This window comes from Centrocercus urophasianus, unplaced genomic scaffold, assembly GCF_019232065.1.
Source record: "Centrocercus urophasianus isolate 14NV4802_14NV808 unplaced genomic scaffold, USGS_Curo_1.0 seq_16, whole genome shotgun sequence".
NCBI classification, from domain to species: Eukaryota; Metazoa; Chordata; class Aves; order Galliformes; family Phasianidae; genus Centrocercus; species Centrocercus urophasianus.
The window spans coordinates 11,358,246-11,385,475 of NW_024884711.1; the positions used below are offsets into that span (position 1 = coordinate 11,358,246).

Here is a 27,230-nt window from a genome sequence, read left to right on the forward strand (position 1 = left end):
GGCCGGGGGGCGCAGCGCGGTGGTGCGCGGCCCCGCGGGAGGCGGCGCGGGTGGGGGGGAATCCGGGTCACGTCCGCAGGCAGACGGCGGCTGGCGGCGGGGAGCGGCGGGAGGCTCCGCGCCCGGTGAGTCGCCGCCCGGCAGCTCTTACCCGCGCCGCGTCGGGCGGCCCCCGATGCCCGTCCGGCAGCGCCCGTCGGGCGGCGGGGGCGGCGGGCGGGGTCGGGGCCGGCGCGGTGCGCTGCTCCTGCGCGGGGGTTGGCGGCGGCGCGCTTCGCTCCCGAAGTTCATCTGCCGAAGTTGCGTTTGACTTTCTAACGTAACATCAAACGGGCGCCCGCGCAGCGCAGTGCCTGACGCGTTAATTGTTAACCACGGGCGGGAGGGGAGGAGAGGGGAAGGCGCGGGCTGCGGTGGGCGCGCGGAGCGGGCGGAGGAGAGCCGCGGTGCGGGGAGGGCGGCGGCGGCGGAGCAGCAGCACCTGCGCTGCGAGCGCTGCCGGCAGCGGGGCGACTCGGCTCGGCTCGGCTCGACTCGGCTCATCTCGGGGAGAGCCGCAATGTCTGCGCCCCGCTCCGGCCGCAGAGCTCAGGGCTCGTACATCCGAGCGGAGCCATCTGCCAGCCCAGGCAGCGTGCTGGGCTCGTGGCTGCAGCGCTGGATTGTCAAAAAGACGTGTCTGCATAATCGATAGGCTGCATCTTTTCATAAGGCGATTTGTTTTCCTTTTACGTATCGGTACTGCTTGTCTGTTGAGGCAATTTACTCGATTCTTTGGTTCCTGCTTTCCCACACCAGCTTCTGAATAGACAAACATTTGAGGGGAAAAAACAGAGCAGCGGCTTGTTCTGTGGCAAAGAGGTAATTTTCAGGAGACTTTGCTACGATCGATGCAATCCTATTAGTTAGTACTGCTATACAACGGGTGGTGTGAGCTCTGTCTCTTATTGTGCAGAATGGATGCATAAATGTGTAGCCGCTTAAAAAGTGACCTGATGGTGAGAAGGAGCTGCACTAAGTCACTGTAGAGTACAGCCTTTCGTTTTCACACAAAACAGCTGTTGAGGGACAACAACAAACGTTCTGTGAAACTGGATATGCCTACTTCCTTCCTCCCCGGGCTTTTTTTTCCCTGCTAACCGGCTCACATCACCCTTCCTATCAGTGCCGGACCCTTTAGTCAGGCGCAGCTTTCTGTCGGTCGATGACCTTTGGGTGAGGTTGTGCTCTCGGTTGTTATGTGCTATTAGTGATGGAACAACCTGGTCCTGACAGACCCATTGTGAAACTCAAGTCTCCACCACACAATGGTCCCAGCGGAATTTAAGTGTTTGACGACTCTGCTAGAAGAGAGAGGATTGAACTGTGTCCACATCAGCTTCTAATGGGGAGCTGAGACAGCTCGATCCAACATCTGCTAGAGCCGACGGAAAACCCCTGGAGACTTCAGTGGGTTTGGATCCGGCCGGTATGAACAAGCACAGCATGGCTACTCTCAACTTTCTGTGCTTTTGGAATTCTTTGCTTATCAAAGTCATTATGTAATGAGAAAATTACCATGCTTTTCCCTTTTCCTGTGTGGGAATGGTCTTTCTGTTTTATTTGTTATATAGCGCTCTTGCTGGTGATTTGGTTCACTTTTTCAAATGATACAATATCGTTTTATTATATGATCATCTCTATGCACATGAGGACAGTGCATCCCTTTTCTAAATTCTCCCCCAAACAGGGGACTTCTAAGCAGATCTGTTTGCACTGATGGCTGCCTGCTCTGAGTACAGTTTTTTCAGGGATGTTTCAAAGAGTTTGTGGCGGTAAGGCACCTGAAGACCTGAGATGTCCTTTCTCTGATGTGCATGCTGTACTGCCCCTGTTCAGTATGTTGTTGTTTGCTGTTTTCTTTCTTTTATTTCTTTGAGGTGAAAGGGAGAGTGTTGTTGGTAGTAATAGATAGGGTGCTCTTTACAGAAGCTTGCAAAATAACACATACCTGTGGTAGGCATACATCCTTCTTGCTTCCCTGTTGTTGATGATGAGCAGGATTTTTCCTCTTGGCTATATGTAAAAACCAAGCCTCGAGAAAAGCAGGGAGGAGGATTATTGAACATAAATCAGGGAAGTTGGCAGTTTGTTGTTTAGTGTAGCCTGTCTTGAAATTTGATTCTATTTGGAAGAGAGTTGAGATGAAACCTCAACAAAGCCACCTGATTTTGAAGCAGGACATCCTCCAGCAAGAATCTCATTTGCTACAGGAAGGGCGAGACCAGGAATTTTGGCTTGCTGGGAATGGAAATTCTGGAGCTCGTTATCTCTTCTCCATGATATTTTGGTTTACTGATCTGAGGTTTGCTTATTACTAAAAGTGGAGGAAGGCAAAAGAGGCATGAATATGAAAGAAACTCGGATAAACAGTGTGGGATGAGGGGAAGTATTAGAAGGAAGGTAGCACAATTTTTATGCATGCCTCTGTCTTGCATTTCCTTGTTGGACTTGGGAAGCACTAATTCTTTCAGTGAAACAAAGCTGCTATTTAATGGGAGATCTCTGTCACATCATAGGGCAGAGCTGTACAGCAGGGCACAGGGTAGCAATGCAGAGATTGCTGCATTTCATGGAATCACAGAATCATTAAGGTTGGAAAAACAGTTAAGATGACCAAGTGCAGCCATTGGCCTAACTGCAGCATGCCCACTGAACCGTGTCCCTCACTGCCACATCTACACGTTTCTTGAACACCTTCAGGGCAGTGACTTCACTGCCTCACCTGTCTTTCTGAGAATAAATTTTTCTTAATATCCAACCTGATTTCTTCTGTCTTGTCCTTTAGTGTGCTGGATTTCCAAAATGAGTGAGGGTCTGGCAGGTGGAGGAAAGGAGGAGGTGCTGCTGAGGGCTGTCTGCCCTTCTGCCCTTGTGAGGCGAGGCAGAACACACTTGTGTTGGCCACACGTGTGCTGGCTTCTGGACGGTACGATCAGCATCTAATTCTATAGATAGGATCAGTCAGGAAAGATTTGCCTATTATTTACGCTGTTCTTCTTTATTCCCTCCTTTACAGATTTTAGAAGGAGTTGCATACGCACTCCTAGATTCTCTCCTATGTGGCCCCATTCAGATACATAAATATTCCTTCTTATATCTGCTTACCTGAAGAGAGGCCTATGAGACTTTGAGGTAATCTTCAGTAGGAAATGCAGTTTAGGTATGTGAGTTTGGCGGTTTGCCTGGGTTAATTTAACCTATCAAAGAGGTGAGCAGTGTAGTCAACGTGGCCATTAGTGTGGTAGTACTGCTTTTGATGCTTTTTGAACCTGTCACTGTGTTGAGTAGAAGTACTCTGTCTTTTCTGGGATGAGTTGGGATTTTACATATTTTACAAGGACAACTAAACAAGTAACACATGTATTACAAGAAGCTTTGTTATGAAAATGAAATGCAGGCTGTAAATAAGCTTACTTTCTGTGCAAAGATTAAAGAATAGTATTTTTTCTCTGTTATTTCATCAGCTGTTTGTGGTCTGAGAGGACATTTTGAATGAAGTAAATGAATCTTGCATAAGTTGTTTCTCTCATGTAATTCACAACATGTGAACAACATCGTTTCCATTACACATCACAACTACTTCACTTTAATCATTTTTGTGGTAGGGGTACAGTGCAAGTAAAAGGATTGATTGAAAAAGCTCTGTGGTGCTGCTGTTAACCTTTTCAGTTTATGGTCACATCACCGAGATGCATGTGATAATAGCACACGACTAGGCAGGATGAAATTGTGGGCATATGAAATGCTTTTTTTAAACTTAAGTATTAAATTTTGTATCCAATTCTGAATGCTTTTAATCATTAAAGTCTCATTTTCTTCTGATCTGTTGTAGCTTATGAGAAACTAAGGGTCCTATGAAATATATACCAATAAAATAGTCAAAGAATAAAGGAATAAACTGCAGTTTAAAAAATTACTGTACAACCTCAAGTGTCTTATATATACAAAATTGTAATAATTTTTACTGATGAACCAAAATGGCAAATACTCTTATGCTATAATTAGATTATATTCATGAAAGCAGTGTAATCGTTCTAGATTATGGAGTCATTCTGTGTCCTCTGGTGAACCTAACCCAATATATTAGAGTTCTGTTTTCCATTGGAAGAAATAAAAGGACTGATTGTCAAGCTGCGTAGTAGGATGTAGAAAACAGGGCAAGGAGATCAATGTCTTCTCAAGTGAATTTAAAGTCAAAGTGCAAGTCTTTGTTGTGCTGAATGAGGCGAGGGTAAATTTAGCACACATAGAACCAGATTACTTACATGTATGCATTCACACTGCATACTTTTTCATCTTGGAGAGAAGATCATTAATCCTCCTCACCTACTAAATATCTTTGCCTATTTTAACAGTGATGTTTGAATGCCTTCTGGATTACTTCATGGGAGTTGGTAGGAGTGAGCTGTAACACGCAGGTACGGCACCATTACCCAACCGTAGGATGTGCTTTGGAACAGCTTTGGTGTGGAAAAATGAAGGCACTCGTTGAGGAAAGTTGGAAGTGCTTTCCAATTAAAAAAGTACCTGGATTACTGACAACCACTCGATAATTCACATCGTAGTGGCATGCATATGGGTGAACCATATTGGAAACACTAACAAAAAAAGAATTTCTGTGGGTAAGAAAAGCTGCTTTCATCACCACTGCAAGACTGCTTCCTTGTGTGGCATGTCATGTTTCCTTGCAGTCCTTACAGCTATACAGGGTTCTTGAACTCTGAGCCTTTTCATTTCTCATGCAGATCTTCACATCTTTCTTCCATCTCCTTGTTAACTCTGCAGCTCCCATCCATGACTTTGCATCATTTCCTTTAACTCAGTTGTGCCAGCTACTTGCCATGTGTTCTAGCCAAGCTATACATCATTAGGTGTAGAGTACTGCTGCTCGGTTTCCTACCTAGAAGAAGAATAAGCACTAATAAATTGAAGATACTTCTTCATTGTTGTTCTTTCTTCTGGCCTGAAGTACAGACTTGTCATGTCTTGTCTATCTCCCTACCCCCTTACCATTTCTGGTAGGGGAAACTGACCGTGTGTGACATCATACTGTCTGTTTTCTAGCTTTATATTAAAATAATTTCATTTCCATGATTTATTGTTTTACTTTGGGTTCTTTTTATTTTTATATTCATTTATATATGTCAAGCATCTTTTAAAAAATGGGTTGAGTCTGTGCATAAGGTGCTTCAGGTATAGTTAGGAGCTGCAGTGTTTCGGTATAAGGCTTAGAGTAATTTTGTTCATGGCTTCAGGAGATGGAATGGTTTATCTTGAGCCTTCTTTAAGTCAGATGTCTTACTTTCCATACTGTGTTTGTTCTCTGAAGATGAGGTGATACACATCATCTGTCTAGATAAAAAAGGAAAGATTCTGTACAGTCGTATTTGTGTAAATGCAGAAGCATACATACACATGTACATTAGAAGAGTATTAGTCTGTATGGCACTTGTGACAAATTTCATTTTGAACCAAAATAACTGCTTTCATTAAATATTAGTGTATGGTTTTATTTCTACAAGTATAGAGAAAATTGTAACTGGAACATGAAGTACTTCACACTGAGTGTTGAACTGCACATAATTTAATTTATGTTGTACCGTTGGACTGACGTGACTTACTGAAGTGATTTGGGTTATTGAAGTGCTGTATGTGACTAGAATAAAACAGCTTGTCTGAGTCAGATGACTTGGATCATCTGTTTAACTGCATAAGTTGCTGATTATTAAGGTTATAATGTCAAGCACTGAGGAAAAGAAATACCAGAATTAAGATTAATTACATAGCCTTCATTCTGATATCTTTGAGTACATGCAGGTAAATTAAGGTTTATAGTTCATGGACAGTACAGCTTCATTATTCAGGATGCTTATCAGTATGTAGAAATAGTTGTGTTTGAAAACTACAGATCCTATTAACTTTGTTTAAAACTATCGAAGTTCTCAACATTGGATGCCAGGGAATGGAGTTGACTGAGTAGAATACGATGAGAATATAATGAGCATGGGATCTGTGACTGCAAATTGTAACATATAACTGTAATTTGTCACTGACTATTGTAAATTTTGTGTTGAAAATCACTTGAGAAATGTGCACCATGAAAGTATCAGACCTTATTCTCCAGTATAGCATTCAGGTATAAACTGCCCACTTCTCTTTTTTTCATCACAAAGCCCCCTGCCACGGATACTCCTCATTATCTTCCTTTGCCAGAAATTCAACAGTCTGTAGAGACGCTTCCCTTCCTTCAAGAGTCCCATCCGTGGACGTGCCGCCCTCACCCTCATTTCCCCATAGGATGTGCTGTCAGTTGCTGTGGCTGCTGGATCTGCTGGGTGCTGGGGGCAGCTGCCGTGCTCTTGGTGTTGGCAGAGGGGTGTTACTGTTCCAGGAGTCATCTGCTGCCTGGCTCTCTCTGACAGGGCCTTGTTTCCACTGACAGGCATGAAGTTGCCAGGACTTCTGCTTGTGCTGGCCAGACCCTAAGCTTTTGTTTTCTCATCTTTTTGCATTACCATGTATTAGGTTTCTGTTGTTGGTGGTTATTTTTTGTCCCCAGGCCTGTCACTTTTTGTCACCAGACCCCACACTTTGCAGTTATGCTGTATGTGTATGTGACCACTGGGACATGAAATAAGACTGGTGAAAATGGTGATTCTCTCAGAAATACATGAATCCTCTTTTTCAAATTGGCTGCTGCATGAGATGCTGCCTCAGTGGCATCTGTCTTCCCTTCCACTGAGCTCTGATTGAACCTGGACATGGCTCTGTCAGCACAGTGCTGGCTCTTGCTTCCTGGAGTGAACTTTTGCTTTCATCCTCTGCCTGGGGAAGATGGATGCTTCCTGCTGCCACTCTCTTGGTAGGGTGCAAGGAATGTGCTTGCAGCTGCTCCGACCGTACCTTTCAGTCAGTGGATGGTGGGATTGTGCTTTGAGAGACAGAGAGATCTGCTGCTGCGATGCTTTCAAGAGGCTTTGCATCAAAAAGCTCTTGGATTTTGCAGCAGTGCTTCCTATGCTAGGCAGTTAGGTGTGGGTGAGATGCTGTGGGCTGGGGCACGGCTCTGCGTGCTGCCAGTGTTCTGCATTTATGGTCAAACTCAGGTGTGATCAATTCTGTCCTCCATTATTCAATCCTTCTTTTACCTTTTTCAAGAGATACAGACAGGCTCGGTGCCTCGTGTCCAGGCCTTGGCAGTACTTCTTTTGGCGAGGGGCTTCCATAACTCCAAACCAGACAGCGTGAATTGGATGAAGCATTGTGTCTGGGCCACAATTCTGGCCTGACAAGAGTGGGGAGACAAGCAGGCTTTCTACATTCTGCTCCAAGCTATGCCTCGCTTTCCTGCTGTCCATTTACGTTTGCATGAAGGGCCTCATAGGGCAAGCATGTGGCTGGCTAGCTGTCGAGGCATTGGCTTTCCGCAGGTGGCACCAGCCTCTTCTGAGGCAGGCCCAACTGAGGCCATGCCTCGGGCTGTCCTTGCAGTGCCTGTGACATTACATGGTGCTATGTATGAGGAGAAACACATGTATAAGAAATAGCGTACTTTATTCTGTTTGCTGATGCCTTCAGATCTTCTGAAATGCCAGGTAGCTGTTAAATTCAAGAATGAGATGGGTGTTTGTTTTTACATGCTGGAAGAGTTCATGTGGAACACAAACTTCGGCAAGCCTGCCTTCATCATTTTCCCATTCTGACCAGATCTTCTCAGGGACAAGAGGCGGTTCATTGCTGACATAAAGGCTTTGTTTGCCAAATTACCAGTTCTGCTTCAAGGAATGGGAGAAGTAAAGTGACTGAAAGCGTCTACAGTTCTTCACATAGATAAAAATCAAAACAGAATCCCAGCTGTTTCATTTGGCTACTTCTGCAGAAATACCAAAAATCACTTTGACTGGCACGGGTAGTTCCTACAGGTTGGGCTATCACCATCCTCGAGGTTATTAAAAAGTCCAACTGGAAGTAGTCCTGAACATGAGGGAAGTGAGAAGGGTGCTTAACTAAATGGTCTGCAGAGGTGCCTTCCCATTACTGCCATTCTGTGACTGAAACTGTCTGAGCATTTTGTACTGAGATGGACAGTTTGATATGAGAAAGCTCAGTTCACATGGTTACAGATGAGTTAAGTAATAAATAATTTTAAATAGAACTTATAGAACTTACAGAACTTACAGAACTTATAGTGTTACTGGTCTGCCTATAATAAATTCAGGGAGTCAATAAAAATCTTATGAATTCATAACAAAATAACAGCACATCTTAACACTTCTGTTGAAGCAAACAGCTTGAGCTGCTGTATAATTGTAAAAAGTGTCCTACACACATTTTCCACACATGCAGAAGTTGCCAGCTTATTCAAAACTTGGAGCCAGAATATTCTGGCCTTTGCACATATGGGGCCAATGCTCAAGATTAATGCCTTTGATCCCATATAAAGAGTCATATTGGCATGAGAAGTAGCCAGAACTTGACTGAGCTTGGGAATAGTTTTCTGATCATGCTTTGCTCACAGGAATGTAAGTAAGTGTAAAAAGCCAAATTTACATAAGCAAACTACTCTGTGAACCTTTACTCTCCCCTCTCCCTTGACCTTTGCTGTCCAGATTGGAGTCCAGAACTTTTCCAGAGGTTTTTTTTTCTTGGATTACATGTCTCCCTCCAGTGAGAAATCCAAATTCTGAAAGCAAAAAAGTGGTGGAATTGCACCTGCAGAACTTGAAATCAAGTAGACAATCTTCCCTTTCTTATTGCCACACCTTTTAGTGAGGCAAACCTGTGGGGACCATGTGGATGCTGGCGGGCAGCCAGGGCATTTACTAGACATCTCCTTAGCTTTGTGTATAGCTTGAGATCTTCCACAAGCAGCAGCTGAAAGTTCATGCTGGTAATGTAAGTTCTTACTAGTTTAACTGCATTTTGTAGCAATACTGCTGGCAGATTTATTTTTTCTTTCTAGAAGCTTTCTATTTCTCAATATTTTTTACGCATTTTATTTTCTCAGCTCACAGAGACTAAAAGAAAGGCTTGTCAGCCGTTCACCTTGGAGATGGAAGGCAAAGGGGAAATGGATTGTTGACAGGATGTTGCTTGCTGTCTGGGCAAGTGTAACATGCAGTAAGATGTAAGGCCCCCCTGCATGGTGTTCAGCTCCATGCCAAGTTATAACTTGAATTCAATCTCTTCAGAATGTATCTGTGTAGACAGAGGTGTAGTCCGTGTTGATCATCATAGCTCTGCAGCTGAATTAATGAATTGATGGTACAAGAAAGGTATGTAAAGAAAGACCTTTACCACTCGTGTAAGTGCAGACTTACAAGATCAAATCTGCAGTCTGATTTTTTTTTATGTAAATGTTTTGTTGCTAAAGATTTCCTGATATCGTGCCTAATCTTGCCAATAATTCTGTAGGTCTTGCTCCTTTAAATACCTTTGGTGAGTGGAGCATCCCATAATTTTACAGAGATCTCTTGAAATCAATGCCATTTGTGAACACAGGTGGCTGGAAAACAGCAAATGCACCGTAAGCCCTGTGCAGTCCCAAGCCAAACCATTTTTAGGGGATGATAGTGATAACAGTATTACTGTTTGCTCAGTAATGTAATCTAATCTAAAAGAGTGTGAAACAGTTTGCAAATTAGGCTTATGAAAACCTCAGTATCATTTTTTCTTCTTTCTGAGAAAAAGTATTTAAACTCAGAGCAGTATGCAAGAGGAATTGGAGAGATTCAGCTCATCAGATGTTGCAAGGCTTCAGATAGAGTAGGTCTGAAATTTTCCTATTGCTGTGTGAGGTTAAAAGCTGCAATCTCTGCTAGGAGATCCAAGTTTCACAACACTTGGGTGATGGTGCAAGAGAAAGAAGGGTGTGGGCAAAACTATAGAGCGATGTATGAGTAATTGAAGACCTCACCTGTTTTCCTATCTGGAGAGAAGGGCTAAGTGGGAAAAGCAGATGGGCAGATCAGAAGTTATAGTTTAAACACTTGCTTTTAATGAGCTGAGTTTTTAAGAAAGCTTATCACTTACTGAGGATCATCCTTGAAGCTTCGTGTTTGTTGTGTGCTTTTTAAAATTTTGGATAGATGCTTCTTGATTAGGTCAGAAAAAAATGATGGCTGGCACTTTGTCTGTTGTACACAACTTCAGAATGATAAATCTAAGTTATGAGGATCTATCCGGCAGATTCTAGCAGACTTTGAGATATTTTACTGTTAATTCTCCTAAGGTACATTCTTCAATAATGTTCCTAATAGTGAGTGGTTTAACTGCTAATGTTGGCAATGGGATGAAATTCTAATTTCAAATCTAATTTCAAAGTGAAAAAATCTCATTGAGCATCAAAGACAGAGCACCACCTCTAATAGTGCCCCAAAGTGTTAAGTCAGGAAAAATAACAATGATTTTTGAATCTGCTTTATGTATTATCTTTAAATAAATACACAAATTCCTGCAATGTTTGAAATTGGGTTGGGACCCAAAACCAAAAGTCAGTCTGAGAGTTAGGGGTGAGGTTGGCTTCAGTGGTTCCTACAGCCTGAAGACTGAGAAAGGTGAAAATAAAAGTTGGTGACAAGGCTGAGTGGAAGCTTAATGTTTTCCAAAGTTCAACAGTTTTGTGAGGGAAATGATCTGCTACAGTGTGATTTAAGATAGAAATCATTCTATCTACAGTACTAAATCCGGAATCATTATACCCCACCATCTGCATCTGTATATATGTTGAGCCTAATATCTTGATTTAGGGATTAAATTTGCATTGAGCTCATTTGTTGGTTTTTTTTGTCAGACTTTTGCTATATCATTTGTGGGTTTTTCTGATGATGTAATGTGGAATCTCGTTAGTGAATTTTGTTGTGTTTCCTGCTTGCTGCTATCTTTATGAAAAACTTGGTGAAAGTTTGTGAGAACTCGGTGTTAAAGAGTCCTTTTTTTGTACCTTTACATGTCAGTTAGCCACTCACTGAGAGCAACTCGTGCTCCTCCCTTTTCAGTCCAAGCTGGTATCTTGTAATAAACATTAAGAAATCCAACGAACATAATAAAAACTAGCAAATCAACATATTGTACTGTTTTGCACTTTTTAAAAAATCTTTTGAATATTTTATAGATCAGTAGCTGAATTTCTTAGTAAATGCCTTATATTTTTGAATCAATAAATTTCATTTTCTGCCCAAAGTTATTTTGAAATTCATATATTTGCTGAATTACCTCTTGTTAGAGAGGAATAATATTATCACTTTGGTTAGCATAGGAAATTGGAAGATTATGAGTACGCCCTGGCTTTGATGTTTCCATAACAGGTTAGCTGCTTTGAATTGGTTGTGTAGACAGTAAAAGCTGGTCCTCTGCTTAGGAAGATAGGATAAATCCATCCAGGTATCAAAGTGGAGGAAATAACTAGATTCAGTAAAACAAAATCTGGCATGGTAAAAGTACAGAAAGGGAAAAAGGAAAGGAGAGGAAAGGAAAGGAAAATGAAGCAATGCACTGTCATGCATAACACTGTCTCTGTGCTAAGATTTGTGGCTGTAAATAGAGGTCATGATGTCACTCAGGGCAGATCATAGCTTTTCTCAGCTCTGTGCCATTTCCCCGTGTCTTACACAGGACCAGTTTTAGGACACCATGTTCCCTATTCCGTGCTCCTCACAATTTGTTATTTTTTCTGACCAGAACAGATTAAATAGAGAGCTCAAGGAAGAGCTGGAGAAGTAGAGGGAGTGAATGGAAAATGGCACTGGTAAAGATGAAAAGGTACCTGTGCAATTACATTCGCAACATGTCTTAATTGGCTGCAAATATTTGTAAAGAGTAACTGTAAAAAGTGAAAGTGCTTTTTAGTTTTCATACTGTGATCTCTTATTGGAAATAAAACTTTGATCTGTGATGGTGCTGTTACCTTGGCAGGGATTGATGAACCCTTAAATCTCAGCCGTGTAAAGCAGCAGCAGCAGCAGTTGTATGGTATGAACTGCTTTGATAGGACGAGGGATAGCAGCTACTGAAGTTCCCTCTGGTGTGATTATTCTGATAGTTGTGATGTGTTTCAGTTATGTCTGTTGAGTGCAAGACAATGCCTGTGACCTAATTTAAGTGCAGTATAGCAACACTGAGAAAACATTATGAAAAGAAGCAAAAGAAATTACGGTAAAGTATTTCCTATTTCTAGTTTTGTATTTTTCTTAACAAAAAAACATTTGCAATAGTACAAACAAAAATTCTCCTTCTGTTGTATTTGCATAATGTAGATACGTGTAATCTTGTAAGAACTGTGCGGCATTTTAGATGTTATTTCATTTTCCCTTTGAGCTTTGAACTGTGACAGTTAAGGTGCCCTAAAGGAGTCTTTTTTCTAGTTGAACTGCTCAGCCTGCATTCATCTCTTCCTCCTTTTCCTTCTCTTTATGGCAGTGTTTTCAGTTTTGAGGACTGTTGGGGAAGAAGCGTCATCTTTTCTGCTAGGATTGTAGGCAGTGAAAGCTACTTGGTGCCTATTCAGTGGTCTTAGCAACCATCAGTCAGCCACAAAATACCTCTTAGAACTGTATGTTACATGCACACGTGACCCTGATTCAGAAGTGCAAGTGTGGGTAATTAGTAAAAATAAAAGTAAAAATGAAGTAAAAACTTGCAGGACAGGTTGTGCTGGGCAACCACCTGTGATTGCCCATCACATTAGCTGTATGGTTCTCTTCTTCAAAAAATGTCATTTAAGATTTCAAGGCAGTGTTAAAAAACTTGTGACGTAAAATCACATCATTTTGAAAACTTGGACTGTAGGTAACAATATGTAGGTTGTAGATTGGTCAGTGTGGGAGAGTCCTTTTCAGGACTAGTGTGCAAGGAGAAATACACAGTGGAGAAAGGGGGAAAAGCACCACATACAAATCTGTGTCAGATTTGGTACATATTCTTATGTGTGTGTATATATATATACACATATTTATATATTTATATTATGTACTTATTATATATATACTATATATATTATATATACATATATACTTATTTATAGATATATACACACACAGATTTGTCAGTGGCATCAGAAAAAAGCCTCATGTGCAAAGTAGCGATAATGGAGGGGAGAGCATTTTACCACAGACAGTGATTATCTGGGGATTAATTCCCCGGCAGTGGATTCTTGAAGTATAAAAAAGGAAATATCCTAGGAAGTGTATATACATATATATATGACATATCTGATGATATGTAGTTAAGAGAAGTTTAACTGCGTGTGGTAATGATGGTGTTAGATTTACTCTACTGCTTTCCATTGATACACATGGAGTTGCAATGGTTGTTGTTGTTAATAAGTATGGCAACCCACAGAGAGTGATGAAATGGTCATGGTGTGTTTCTCTTGTGTCAACCAAATAAAAGCCTTTCTTCCATTGGTTCCTGCATATGTTTATGATTGTATTTATGTTTTCATTTGTCCATAAATGATGCTTTACAGACATGTGGAAAGATTCTTTCCAAGATGTTCTATCTCATTTTCATCTAATTTGGTTATTTTCTGTAGCTTATATAATTTTTAACACTTTACTGTGAAAAATGCATGGCAGTGATTCAGTTTGCAGCTCTGTCTGTTTACCCACATTGGAAATTATTCTTTAACTCTGTGTGTTTGCTTTTTTTAAGAGTACCATGACTCATTATTTACTTGTGGGTAATCATCTTCAGTAAATAGTGCATCTTTTGAGAGCTAACACAGAGCTGTGTGTGTATCAGTTAGGGACCCTTCCATTCAGAAGTCCTTGCCAGCCGTCACTGCTACAGCTCACATCACCTCATCATACAGAGCTAGTTGCAAGACACCAAAATAGCAATTGTATTTAGACAAAACTGAAAGCTTGTGAATAAAACAACTCGATAACATGTAAGATTTCAGGTCTGCAGCCAGTAGATGCAGACGTGTAATAGTTCAGATTTATATTTTGTGTCTGAAATGTCAGTACTGTGTTTAGTTGGTATGGTAAAGTTTGTTCAGCTAATGAACACACACACAAACAAAACAGAAAATGAAAAGAAAATGATGGGATAATTTGTGTCTATTACCACTTACTTTCCTTAAAATAAGGCTCCAGGTTTAGATTTTGAATCATTCCCTGCAATGTTCTCTCATTTTGTCTCCTATTTTAAGAGAAGTGAAAAGATTTAACTCATGAATTTTTCCTGTGGAACAGAGTTGCTGTTCAGGGACAAATCCTATCCTTGGGTGGCAGAGTCAATGGGACTCTCAAATGTATTTCATCATAGTACTGAGAGTGCTTTGCTTCTTCATACATAAGGGGGGTAAGAATCAAGGAGATGATGGATAAACTGGTTGTGAAAATAGATAGGAATAGAGGTTCGTTTTCCAGTCCAACGTGCTGCTGCCAGTGCTGGAGCAAGAGTAAAACCATTACTCACTGCCCTGCGGGAGCTGCACCCTCCAGTGAGTGAGTACTGCATTTTCAAATATCTAGCAACATCAAGAAAAACTCGAGTCAGAAGAGGAGTTCAGATCTTAATTAATGGAACTACCTTTCCTTCTTCTGTGCCATGAGTCAGAAAAATGTGGTTATGTTTTAAATTCTTAAGACTTTTTCTTTTCACTTCTTGGTGAAACAAAGAGCTGGGCAAGTGCAGGGAGCAGCTTCGTGGATATATGTGGGCCGGGCTCAGGTTTGCAGCGTGCCCCCAGAGCTTTGTGTTTAGGGCAGCCCTTGCCCCTGTATTCTTTCAGCCTCCACTATTTTCTGCACTTTGAAGTTACAAACCAAGTTAACCTTTGACCACAAATTTCAAAATCACCTCATGGGGAGCCCTTCCCTGTGTGCAGCCTGATAAATGGAAAACTCTCTTCTGTTTGTAGCGCTCTGAAAGCTGCTGTAGAAAGAAGTGAAGGCTTTGTTAATTCTGAAGTTTTTCTGTATAATTCTTTTTAGGAGACATCCCAGTTAAGCGTATGAACGTCTTCCTCGCTGTTTGACATCTGGGATATCAAACCGGGCGAAAGTAATTAGAGGGGGAGATGGTGGCACTTTGTGATGGGAGCATCTTGTCGTTTGCCTGCAGAGCACGTGGCAGCGTTTGCAGTGGGGTTCAGAAAATGCCTGGTGCTCGCTCAAGAGAGGAGTTTGAGGCTGAATGGCGGCCTGGTGCCTGTACCATGGGCTCAGGTCTCATGGCAAGCCATGCAGTGCCATCTGTGCTTGTGTGATGTGGGCAGGCCTCGGGCTGAGCAGGCTGGAGGCTGGCGGCCTGGCGTGGGGCACCTCGATGGAGGTGAGATGTGCTGGGAGAACTGAGCTGTCTGCTAACAGCAGTGTTGTTCATGATGGAATGCACTGTGTGGGAAGGCAGATGTGGCATGAGCTGTCTGCTGCTGGCAGGGCAATGGAGAATGGCTCTTTTTAAGAGAAATCCCAAACATGCTGGGCAGATCTACGCCATAAAGCATCTCCTGTATAACTCATTCATCCAGTGTTGCCTAATCAATTTATCCAGAGCTCGTCGTTTCTGAAGGTTTCATTTCTTTTATGCTTCATGTCTCTCTCTGGTGCTCAGGTGTCTTTGACTGATGAGATCTTTTGATGCTGTGTTCTCTATGTGTAGCCCTGATGAACTTGCAAAATCTCTACATTTTAATCATGTGCTTCTTTGAGTGCTAACTCTGAAATGTGCAGACTTGTTGGCACTCAGAGAGCTTTATTTGTCTATCAAAAACAAGTAAGTCTGTCAGAGCTGGCTATCTTGAAAGGGTTAGCATTAAGTTATCAGATTTAGCCTGGGGCAGCACTGAGATGGATAATGGTAGGTAGATGGACAGAAAGATTGGGAAGGAATTAACTATTGATGTACTTATCTTACGGTTATAAGCTGAATTTCCAACAAAGCAGGTCTGTCTTTACCTGTTTTGCTGTTTCTGACCTCTCTGTACCCACTGCTGAATGCCATTTTGAGTCTTTCATGCAGCTGGGGCAGTGAAGGTTCCGCACTCATGAATGGGGCTTCCTTGGGATTCTTTAAAGGCTCTGAATCAAGGCTCAGTCCCTTCACAGGTGGGAAGTCATCCTTGCAGCCACAGTGTTGAAAATTGTCATGGTTAGGATTCTAATTGTGCCCCCAAGAGTTATGCATTGCACCCCACTGAAATCTAAGGCAAGGTGGGCACATTGCTTCTTCAGATGTATTCGTTGGCATTCTCTGGATGTTCTTACATTCGGCACTGGAATAGGCTCCCCGGGAGGTGGTTAAGTCACCATCCCTGATGTGTTTAAAAACCTTTTTGATGTGTTGCTCAGGGACATGATTTAGCAGAGGGTTGTTAGAGTTAGGGTAGAATGGTTAGGTCGTGGTTGGACTCAATGATCTCTAAGGTCTTTTCCAACCTGAGCAATTCTGTGATGCTGTGATATGTGGTTTGTTGCAAGAGCTGTCATGTCCTACTGATTTCCTTGGTTTTTTGTCCCTTTTTCTTAAATTTAGAAAAAGAAGCATTGTAGGATTACACAAGCAAAATGTATTGACCTTGCCTGGTTTTTGAAATCCCAACTCTTTAGTATTTCCTGTATTTTTCTTTACTTAAACTATTCTACATGGAGGATTAAACTGCTCAAAGATGTTCTTAGACTTAAAATATGAGCCCTGCTAAATAAATGAGTAACAATCCCTGCTGAAACCCATTGAGTTAATGACTGCATAGCAGCACAAACACAGAACAGCAGAAGACAGTAGTTCTGGAAAGGACATGAGGAATCTGATAATTCTTGCCTCTGTTTGCTGCTAAAATAGCTTAAAAATGGAGTGTAAGTTAATAAGGCACCCTGCCCACTTTGTCAGAGACACACAGTATACTGTATAAAAGTGAAACTTTAACTGTTGTCTTACAGAATACAAAGTAGGAAATGTCAGTGCAGATTATAAAAATTGCATTAAACACTTGTCTATTAAAAGCAATTTATTTTTTTGCTGTAGTGGCATATAGAGTTGCTGTCTTCTGTGCTGTAGCATTAAACCAACCCAATTTCAGCCATCTTGATATCTTTTTGTTTTCGGAAAGCCTATGACTGTCAGTCCCTTACGATATTCACTGGAAATTACTAATATAGTCATAAATGTGTATTGCTTTCCTCTTGGTCTCTGCTTTTCCTTTTTACTTTGAGCATCAGTGCAGAATTTGGTGCTGTGCAACAGAAGCAGACTCGAGCAGTGCAGAAGGTGAGTTTTGAAATGTCAGTCCTTGAAGCCTCTCATGGCACACACTGCACCTTGTGATACTACTGCTGGGTACTCTTCGGAGATTTTGACCCTCAGCATTGATATGCAGTGGTAAAAATATATTTGCTTTGAACTCCCGGAGGCACAGTGCTCGATGAGGCATATGTACCACCTTGTTGAAAAGTAGATGAGCTTTTATTATTGCTGTTTTGCTTTTTTTTTTCTTTTTTTTCTTCTAAAATACAGGCAGAAAGTATTTAATTGTGAGAAATCTGTAATGTTTCCCTAAGTAAGGCAGAGGCTTGGTTTTTTATGTTGCTGTTTGCGTCTTCACTTCTTTCCTACCTTGTCGGGAAAATCTTTTCTGTCATTTTGTTTTGTTTTAGGGAAAATGAGCAAGGAAAGTGGGCTTTTCCTTTTCTCTGAATTATGATGCCACTCTGATAACAGTTACAGGATTACTTTATTTTGCTGTTTTTCAGCACCAAATACGGGATCTCACATTTTTGAAAGTGAGTCATGACTTGGCCTGAGTCCATCTTACAGTGCATAACCTAAAACATCTGAAAGATGGTATTCAGTTCTTACTGGAAACAGGGTTCCTCTACAGATATTTTGGTTTGTCAGTGAAATGACCAGACATCCAAAATCACTACTGTTACGATATGTGCAAATATAGCTTATTGGGTTTAATTTCAGACTGTGGTTGAATGCTTTTCATTATTTGAAAAAGATTAAAAACAAACAAATGTGTGCATATACTTGTAATTACACAACACAATGTGATGTGATTGTATTATAGCTTTTATGTATTTTATTATAAAACAACTACATTACTGTCTGTATTGTTATACAGGGAAGGCCAAAAGGAGTAACTGATGGCTAGGCAGTGTATTAGATGTAGCTCATTTTTATGATCCAGTCTGACAGATGGTGTAGTTGCACAGCCATAAGCTATTGTGGTCTTGGTTTCCCAAACTCCAGACAATTCTGGCTGCAGGCCTGGCAGCACTGAGTGATGTAGTGGCTCTTCCTCCTTTGGCTGTCAGTGGTGGCACTGCTACACATGATCATGAAGCAGCAGATTCAGCAGGGGAGGAGGCAAGAGGAAGGATGCTAATAGAGCAGCGTGTGAGGAATGGGTACATCTCAGGGAGCAACATGTAGGGCTGTATGGAAAGTAGCACCTCCTGTTTTATTATGTTGGCCCACGATATCAGTTGGTGGTATGGTGTAGAGGTTGAACCTCCCCAACAGTATTCCGTTCCATTCTGTTGCTGTGTGACTGACGGCAGCAGAGGGGCAGTGGGACACAGTGGTGTCTGACATGGGAGTACAGATGAAGCAGAGGTGTGGCGCTGAGTTCCTCTGTGTGGAAAAGATGGCACCCATTGACATTCACCAGCGCTGGACTTCACCAGCACTGAACTTTTCTGAAGACCAGACAGTGGATGTGAGCACAGTGAGGTGATGGGTGATGCGTTTCAGCAGCTGCAGCAGCGACAGTGGATCTCCTCCACTGCTGCACATTTTCACGAGCGCAGCATGCAGGCTCTTGTTCATGGCTGGCCAAAATGCATAGCCAGTGGTGGTGACTGCACTAAAAATAATGTTTTGTAGCTGGGAATTTGTTCTATCAAATAATGTTATTGTGCTCTTCGTATCTGTTGTAGTTTCCATGACAATAAAAGGAAGGTGTTACTTTCGGAGCAATACATAAAACCTCAGGAAGGTTCTCAGAACAGCAGCACGGCAACCATGATTGTCATTGAACAGCAATGTATGTATCAACAGGGAAAAGCAGAGCAGTGTTTATTTCTGCCAAGGAGACATTTCTCTTGTCATGTCATCAGTAAATATGTCTCAAGATAACCTGGATCTGTACATTGTCACCAAAGAGCAGCTATAGGGCAGTCCTTAAGCATTGTCTTGTTGGCATGTTTCATTCAGAAACACTGTTTCTCTGCAGTGCTAAAATAATGGTTACAAATCTTTTGAAAATCATAAAGGAAAAGATGTGGTTTCAAGTAGATGGGGCCAGTACAGTCATCTTCTGTGTTTACAGTATGTCTTTCAAGATAGCATAAAATGAATAATTCAAAAATGATTTAGGAGTTCACCATGGATACATCCTGTGTGACAGGCTTACAGTTCATTATTGTTTTGAAGGAAGAAATTATGTAAAAAATACAAAGAAATCTAAAATAATTCCTTGTACTATGTAGAAGTTCATCAGAATAACCTGATTATAGCTGTCAGCATTCAGTGGAAGACATGTTCATGGTTAATTGTTTTGATTCTTCATCGGTGAGGAAACTACCAAATATTCTGTCCAAGTTGCTAAAGATGCCATCCAAAATGCAGTCCAAGATTTTGATTAAAACAGAGTATATGTCTTCTGCACAATGAGATGTTGTTACTGGATCTAATTAATGATGAACTGTTGGAACCACAGTAGGACAAAATAAAATAATGATTCAGATAAGTTATAGGGTTTTTCCATTACATAGTCCTTATGAACCAGCCCAAATACCAATGTTGTAAATTAAGCCTGAAATTAAAAAAAATATATTGAAATGTTGTGTGAAAGAAAAGCTCTTCTGGTTTGTAAATTAAAAATGTGGATCTCTGCACTGTTGTAATTTAGCTGTAACATTCAGCTGCTTTGTCATATTGTTCTTCTGATGCATTTGCTGAACAAAATTCCTTCCTTATAAAAGAAGCAAAACATCGTATGAGAACCTTTTCTGAACAAATTAGAGAAATAAAAAAATATGTTGTTTTGTGCCTAACATTCCCTGTGGACTCCTCCCCCGTATTTTCTCCAGTTGCTTCTCTGCCCCTTTTCTGCACTAGTGTGTTATGAGAATCTCCTCTTCCCATCAGCTTCATGTTGACCTGGAAGGAGGCTGGAGGTTGATGCTGCCCACTTCCCCTGCCTGCAAATGCAGGTCACTTGCCCCTATGTGCTGTGGTTTGTTACACTTGCTCATCCTTTTCACTTCTTCCTGCAGCTTCCCATTGCACTGCCTTCGTGCATGCCTGTCCAGCTCAGGGATCTATGCCAGAAGTAAAAAATTATTTTGAAAAGCCATTCTAGTAGGACACATTACTCAGAGTATTGGCATCTGTTGCATTGGAACTGAATTTCTGCTTACTTTCTAACTGCTGTTGTGACTCTCTGCATCCAAGCAATTAATCATCAGCTGGTGGACTTTTTTTTATCACATATAGTATTAGTAATTATTTTGGGTGTTGAAGGGTAAAAATCTCGTGCCTTAGTCTTCATGATATTGCCTCCCAGCAATTAATTATTTACAAAAGTTGAACTATGGCGATGAATCACTGATCTTAGAGGTTTGGGGAAGTGACTTCAGGTTAGTATATTGTTTCTTGAATGACAGTCAGATTCTTCTGTTTTTAGTAATTTTAGGAGTAAGCCAGTAGGATCAAAAGGATTTCAGTGTAACTTTATTAAAATTTCGTAAGATTTCTGGAGAGGAGGAGACTCAGGAGAGACCTTATCACTCTCTACAATGACCATGACGTGAAAAGGAGATTGTGGCAAGGTGGAGGCCAGCTTCTTCTCCCAGGTAACTGAGATGGAATGAGAAATAATGGCTTTATGTCGTGCCAGAGGAGGCTCAAGTTGGATATTTGGAAAAATTTCATCTCAGAAAGTATGGCGAGACACTGGCACAGGCTGCCCAGGGACGTGGTGAAGTCACCTTTCCTTGAGGTGTTCAAGAACCATGGGGATATGGCACTGAGGAACTTGGTTAGTGGGCATGGTGGGGATGCATCACGGTTGGGCTAGATAGTCTTAGTGGTCTTTTCCAACCTTAATGATTCTATATTCTAAGACTGTCTTGACTTTGTGATTTGAAAGTTTGCTCTGCTCTGCTGTCACCTAGTGCTAACTGAAACAGGTACACAGTATCAAATCCAGCCTGCTTAACAGACATTGGAAGAGCCTGCAGGCATCCTTTAAAGGATGACACGCACTGAAAACCCCTTTTATGGCAATGTCATAGAAGGGTCTGTAGCATAAATGATGATAATTCTCAGAGGATTTCTATAAGATATGATTTTGCTTATAACATTTCCTTTAATATACCCTTGTGCATAAACCCTGTCAGTGTAATTACGGCTTTGTAAATCCCCACTGTTTATTAGTAACAAATGATTTGTCTGTTGAGTTACAGCTGCAAATACCTCATAAACCTGGCAGCTGGTATTACTGTGATACGCTGGAGGAAAGAAAAATCAACATTGCAATACCACTGTCTTTCTAAAAATGCAGAAATGTAAATTAATTTTTTTGCAGAGTATCCGTGATGTGAAAACTGGCACTTTCCCTCTTTCTGCTGTACATGCAGTTAGAAGTTTTCAGTGTGAGTGATTGTAGTTTTCAATGTGAGTGCCTGGATGGAATTTTTCCTCATCTCCTTGGGTAGAAATAAACGCAAAGGACTATTGCAACAGAATGGTTTTGATGCATGCCTATGTACTTTGTAAACAAATGTTTAAATCTGTCAGTTTGTCTCTTAATTAGAGCTTAGTTTAGTTCCACCCTTTAGAAAAAACATGGAGCTTCACTGTGATTAAGCTTAACTCCAGAGAATAAAGCAAGTATCATTTCTTAAGGCTTTTATCCTGTTAGCTTAGCCGGAAAGTCTTAACTAAACAATATTTTGAATTTACTCATAGTTGGTTATCTCTAGCAAATGATTTTATTCTCCATAGCTGTGCTTACCACCAGCTATCCAAAAATGAAGTTAGGCAGCTGACTAATTAAGTGGAGCTGCCATTCAGTGCAGATGTGTGTGTGCTGTGTATGTTGTGCACAGGGACACATTTTCCAAAATACTTTTGAGAAATGGCTGTTTCATTATCTATTTCTTACAAAGGCAGCCAATGTACCTATTGAGAAACACATCCCAGCAGAATTGCTGGCCTTCTTAAAATCGTTAGTGTGCCATAAACAAGAAGAAACAGCTCTCCACTTTAAACTTGCTTTGAGCTTTCACATGACAGATTAGCATTTTATTTATTTAGTCCTAGGGGCTTTTTTGTAGCTTCCCAACTATGAGCAAAGCTGAAGGGACATGTTACCTGCTCATGTCACGCAGCCTGTGCCCATGGCTCTGAGTTGCACTGGGACATGTGCTACACAGGGCAATTAATAAGGCATGTGCCATACCAGTAGAGAAAATTGAAAAAAAAGAATTTATCAGCCAAAATTTCATTGGGATCCTAAAGCAGTTAATGTGCTATGGGCTAATTCATCATACTTTGTGTTTTTTTTTCTCCTTTTTATTAAAAACACATATTGAACCTCTACTTTCATAATACTTTTTTGCTTTGATTTTGGATGAGAATTACTGTAAGAGCTGCATTCCAGCGTACTGGTGTCAGGGATATCATCTGCCATTCCAAGGAGTGCATGTCACCACTGACTTAGTTTTTAGAAAAGCGCTGTGGGAAACACGATATATCCTGAGTGCACATTGAGTAGGTGGGGGCTGCCAAGCTTTAGGCTTTGTAACGTTTTGGATTGGGACGGGCATCCTGGAGAAGATGTTGTGGTGAGGCACGTATGTTTCATTCCGGGACTCTGCAGTGACCTGCACAGGCTGCGGATGTTGGGCAGCAGAATTTACTGTACGTTCATTCTTGAAGGTTCTGGCTTCTCCATTCTGCCATTTCATAGGAGACAAACAAAGGACAAATAAACCAACCTTAATTGTTCTCATTACAGTGGGGTGGTTATAAGCAGAAAGGTATGTGCTTTCCGATCAAGGCTTTGAAGGTCCCAGTCTTAGTTCTGCTGCAGTTTATTTTTAGCCAAACTCACAGTGATTAAAATTGGGCAACTATTTTGAACCTAAGGATGAAATTCATCTCACCATGATTTGGCTGTTTCAGCCTGTCTGCTCTCTGGGTTCCTCTTCAGTAAGCTGATGATGGAATCCCAGGCTGTTGTGTGCACCTCCTGTCTCAGAAGTGGCCACTTCCACCAGTGGCTGCAGTGCATGGTTAAATACATGTGGGATTGGTACCTGTACAGTCTCCCAAACTTTAGATTTCACCACTGTCGTGCATTGCATTGAAAGCCTGAAGTCAGATCTGTGACATTTGGGGCAGTACTCAGAGAAGCAGTGAACACTGATAGTTCAAAAATGTGCACAAAGGGTTGTTTTCAGCACCTTCATGCATTTCCAAATGGGATTCTTGAGCTGAGGTTTTCAAGCCTAGGCTGAATGGAAGGTTTCTGAGTGAGTGCAGCGTGAATCATGGCCCTAACTATGGTAGCCCTGGGTTGGGCCCTAAGGGATGACATGATTGGAAAAGTATCTTTCAGAGGAGAAGAGAGTTGGTTTTATGGCATATGACTAAGTTATGCAAAGAGAGAACAGCTGTCTTTTTCTGAGATCTGCTTAGCTGTGTTGAATTTTATGAAAGCCCAACCTAAGAGTAACATGTTAGCCTTTCTTTTAAGTGACACAAATAATAGAATTTGTAAAAAGAGTAGAAAAATTTGTGGATTTGAAAGAATTAATTTAAATACAATTTTTATTCTAAAAATAAATCAATTTATCTTTGTCCTTTTGAAGTCTAGGAACATTGTGATGTTTATATTTATAGTATAAATACAATTTACTGTAACTGAACTCGAATGCTTATTAGCCAGAATATCTTTTGATCTTGTTAATTCCTCATTAAAACAGAGATTTGTAATGAAATACTGTGAAAGCAGGACTGTGGACTTTACAGTCATGGATTCACCACATGCTGGAGAGGACAGTAGCTTCTGAACAGCACCTGGATTGCACTTCCATATCTTCACCAGTAAAGTAAACAGTAAAGTACCTGTGAAAATGTCAGCTATTTAGGATGTTCTCAGGCAATAACAGTAACAGTGACAACAGCAGTGGTCATTTTCGGTTCCTTTTTATTCCACCTCTGAACTACTAGGATAAGCTACCTGGCTTAAAGTTGTCTTCTTCAGGCTTGCAAATCGCTAACTTCTATCATTTTGGTGACAGCCAGTCATCAAAACCAGTAATAAATGCTGACTGAAGAAAGAGGCTTGTGCTTGGTGTTCAGCTCTTTCTTGGGGAGAGGGACGAGCTTGGAGTGGTAGCTTCATACCTGTCTGTGCTGTTAGGGAGCCAGAACAGGGACTGTGTGTTTCTCTTGCAGTTGGTGATTGTGTGTAACCATCTATAGCTACGGGTGGGGTTGCGTTCAGTTTTTTTGGCAATGATGGTTAATTTTTAATCTATACATATGCCTTACATGGAGCTGTTTTATGTGTTGTCTGCCTTCCAGCTATGATCTTGTCTTTGCTGTCCAACCCAAACATGGGCTTTCTTCTAGCCTTTTATCCTGCAGATAACGTATACCAGTGTGGTAATTATGATTAGCACTGTACTAGGAGTAAACATTCTCAGGATGCATCTGTATGTTGCAGGCTGTGCAAACAGGCACATCTACTGCCTTCCCATACCCGCAGAGGCTGACTCACACTGAGGAAACACCAAGCGATTCAAAGTGTTGTGTAGAGTTTCAGAGATGAAAGTGCCTGTCACAGTTCAGACTTAGGCATGCTGCAGTCATGGCTTTTCTCTCTACAAAGTAGACGCACAACTTGCTAACTGCTGTGACTGAGCTGTGAAATCAAATGGCCTTGAGTCAAGAGCAGTGGGCAGTAAGGATTACATTACTTTTCTATGCCTGTTGAGGAGGAACTTTTCTGAGGGAGGTCTATGAGATTATCCATGTTTTTTGTTGTTGTTGTTGTCATTTGTTTTTTAACTCTTAAGTGTTTTAATTCATAGTGGGAGCTGCTTGAAATATACAACTGAAAGTTAAACTTGATGGAGTGGCTTTGGGAATTAATTTATCTCCTGCTCAGGATTCTTCATCCCCCACCACTTTCTTTTTTTTCTTCCTCAACTCTTGTTGTGGAGTGAGAAATCAGTGGCTTTTCCAGGCTCAGTTGGCTTCCTTGGGTATTTCACGAGAAAGGCAATGGTAGATGCTTTGCTCAGTCAGTCTCCTTGTGGAGCTCTAAGCATCAAACCATCCTGCAGGGACCATAGAAGTAAACTGAAGCAAAGTCTGGGGTGATGGTGAGTTTGTACTTGTATCTTTTGGTAACTAAAGAATTTTTTACCTAGGTGTTTCTCTGTAATAGAAAAGATCTGTGAAGGATTTCAGGAGCCTAACAGTAATTTGTAATAGGATTAATGGGATTTTGTTGGATAAGGATAAATGTGTAAGAGAAAAAGGAGTGCCCTTATCCCTATAAATGAATACCTGTTCAAAGACTTAGGCAGAATATATCATTTGTATCTGAATTTTGTGAAGTGCACCTGGATGCCTTTTGTCCTACTGTGTACTGGATAAATGCTGAATCATTTGGAAAGAATTTGTTTTAGGTGTTTGGGTGTATTCTTTATGGGGATCAAAACTATGCTTTGCTTAATGGTAAAATGTTTCCATAGCTTCAGCTTTGCAATATCTACTCAAGGATATGCAACAGAAAAGGTGAAATAAAAACGATTGAAACAAGAAGGAGCACTTTTAGGCATACTGCTCCATTCTGTCAAAAGTTTTCACAGAATCATAGAATCACCAAGGTTGGAAAAGACTTCTAAGATCATCCAGTTCAACTGTCCGCCCATCACCAATATTTCGCACTAAACCACGTCCCTCAGTACAGCATCTAAACATGTCTTCTACACCTCCAGGGATGGTGACTCCACCACCTGCCTGGCAGCCCATTCCAGTGCCTGACCACCCTCTTGGAGAAGTATTTCCTCACGTGAAGAAGGAATTTTTCCTCTATGTTAATTCCACTGTTCAGTCAGTTTGGCAGTATTAATTTTCTGAGTTTTGACCGGAGTCGATCTTTTGGAGAATTGCTGAAATTATAGAGCCTTTTGTCACTGAGCATGGATTGTTATCTACTTTATTTAACTTCATGTTATTGATTTTCTTTTGAGATAGTATATTAGAAACCCTTCAGAGTGCATCCAAAGTCAATACAGTTGGTAACAGGCAACAAGTACAGTTTTTACTGTAATTTGGCACACTTAAAAAAAAGGAGGCGTATGAATATTGCAATGAAAGTCTTTTTTTGGTAGAGATCTTCCCCTTCATCTAAGCAAGCAAGTCATTAAGTATGAAAGCAGCGTAGGCATTTGACAGGATATGTTGTATTTTTAACATGGATGTTGAGAGCCCACATGGGCTTCTGTCACACTATCAAAGGCAGGTAAGGCAGGAAGCTCTATAGGTCTTCTGCAGGGAACACCAGGGTGGTTTGGGACACATTAAGTTGAAGGTTCTATCTGGTTGGATAGAGAAAGAGCATATGAAGGTGGAAAGAAGCTCCTTTCTACCTGAGGAAGAGCAGTATCATGCCTTTATTTCTCTAGGGCATGGTCTTCTTGGTCAAATGTCTATTGACATCATCAAGCTAGGAAGGCAGTGGGTCACAGAATAATTGAATCTTAGAATAATTAAGGTTGGAAAAAACCACAAAGATCATTTAGTTTAAGCATCAACCCATCACCATCATGCCCACAGAACCATCTCCTCAGCACATCTACACTTTTCTTGACAACCACCAGGGACCCGTGAGAACATCTGATGGGAGGTGCTCACGGCATCATTATAGGTTGCCTTGTTATCAGCAACTAGATCAGATAAGATAATCTTATGCAAAATCTTTCATTAAGCATGTTAGAATGTATTTTTTTTCTTCTGGGTGTCATAAAACTCACCAGAGTAAGATTTCATTCTTCTTCTAAAAATAGTATAGTAGTAGGATAACTTAAATATGCTTCAAAGCAGTCCACACTGCAAGTGTTTCTGGCATAAAAATATTTTGCTTCAGAAGGTGTGGATCTTGTCACAGGTCCAAAATGACTTCTGGTCTTCTTCAGACTTGCCTCTGGACC

At 41.1% G+C, this 27,230-nt stretch overlaps 1 protein-coding gene and 1 long non-coding RNA gene across 2 annotated transcripts in view; one reads left to right on the forward strand and one right to left on the reverse strand.

Moving 5' to 3' along the window:
• The window catches only part of LOC122159235, a 1,254-nt gene extending 1,066 nt beyond the window's left edge, over positions 1–188 (reverse strand). The window contains exon 1 of the long non-coding RNA XR_006168412.1: positions 152–188. This is a non-coding gene — a long non-coding RNA (uncharacterized LOC122159235). The remainder of the gene's footprint in view (positions 1–151) is intronic.
• THRB (thyroid hormone receptor beta) overlaps positions 1–27,230 on the forward strand; it is a 167,970-nt gene that overhangs the window by 12,852 nt on the left and 127,888 nt on the right. The window lies entirely within an intron of this gene.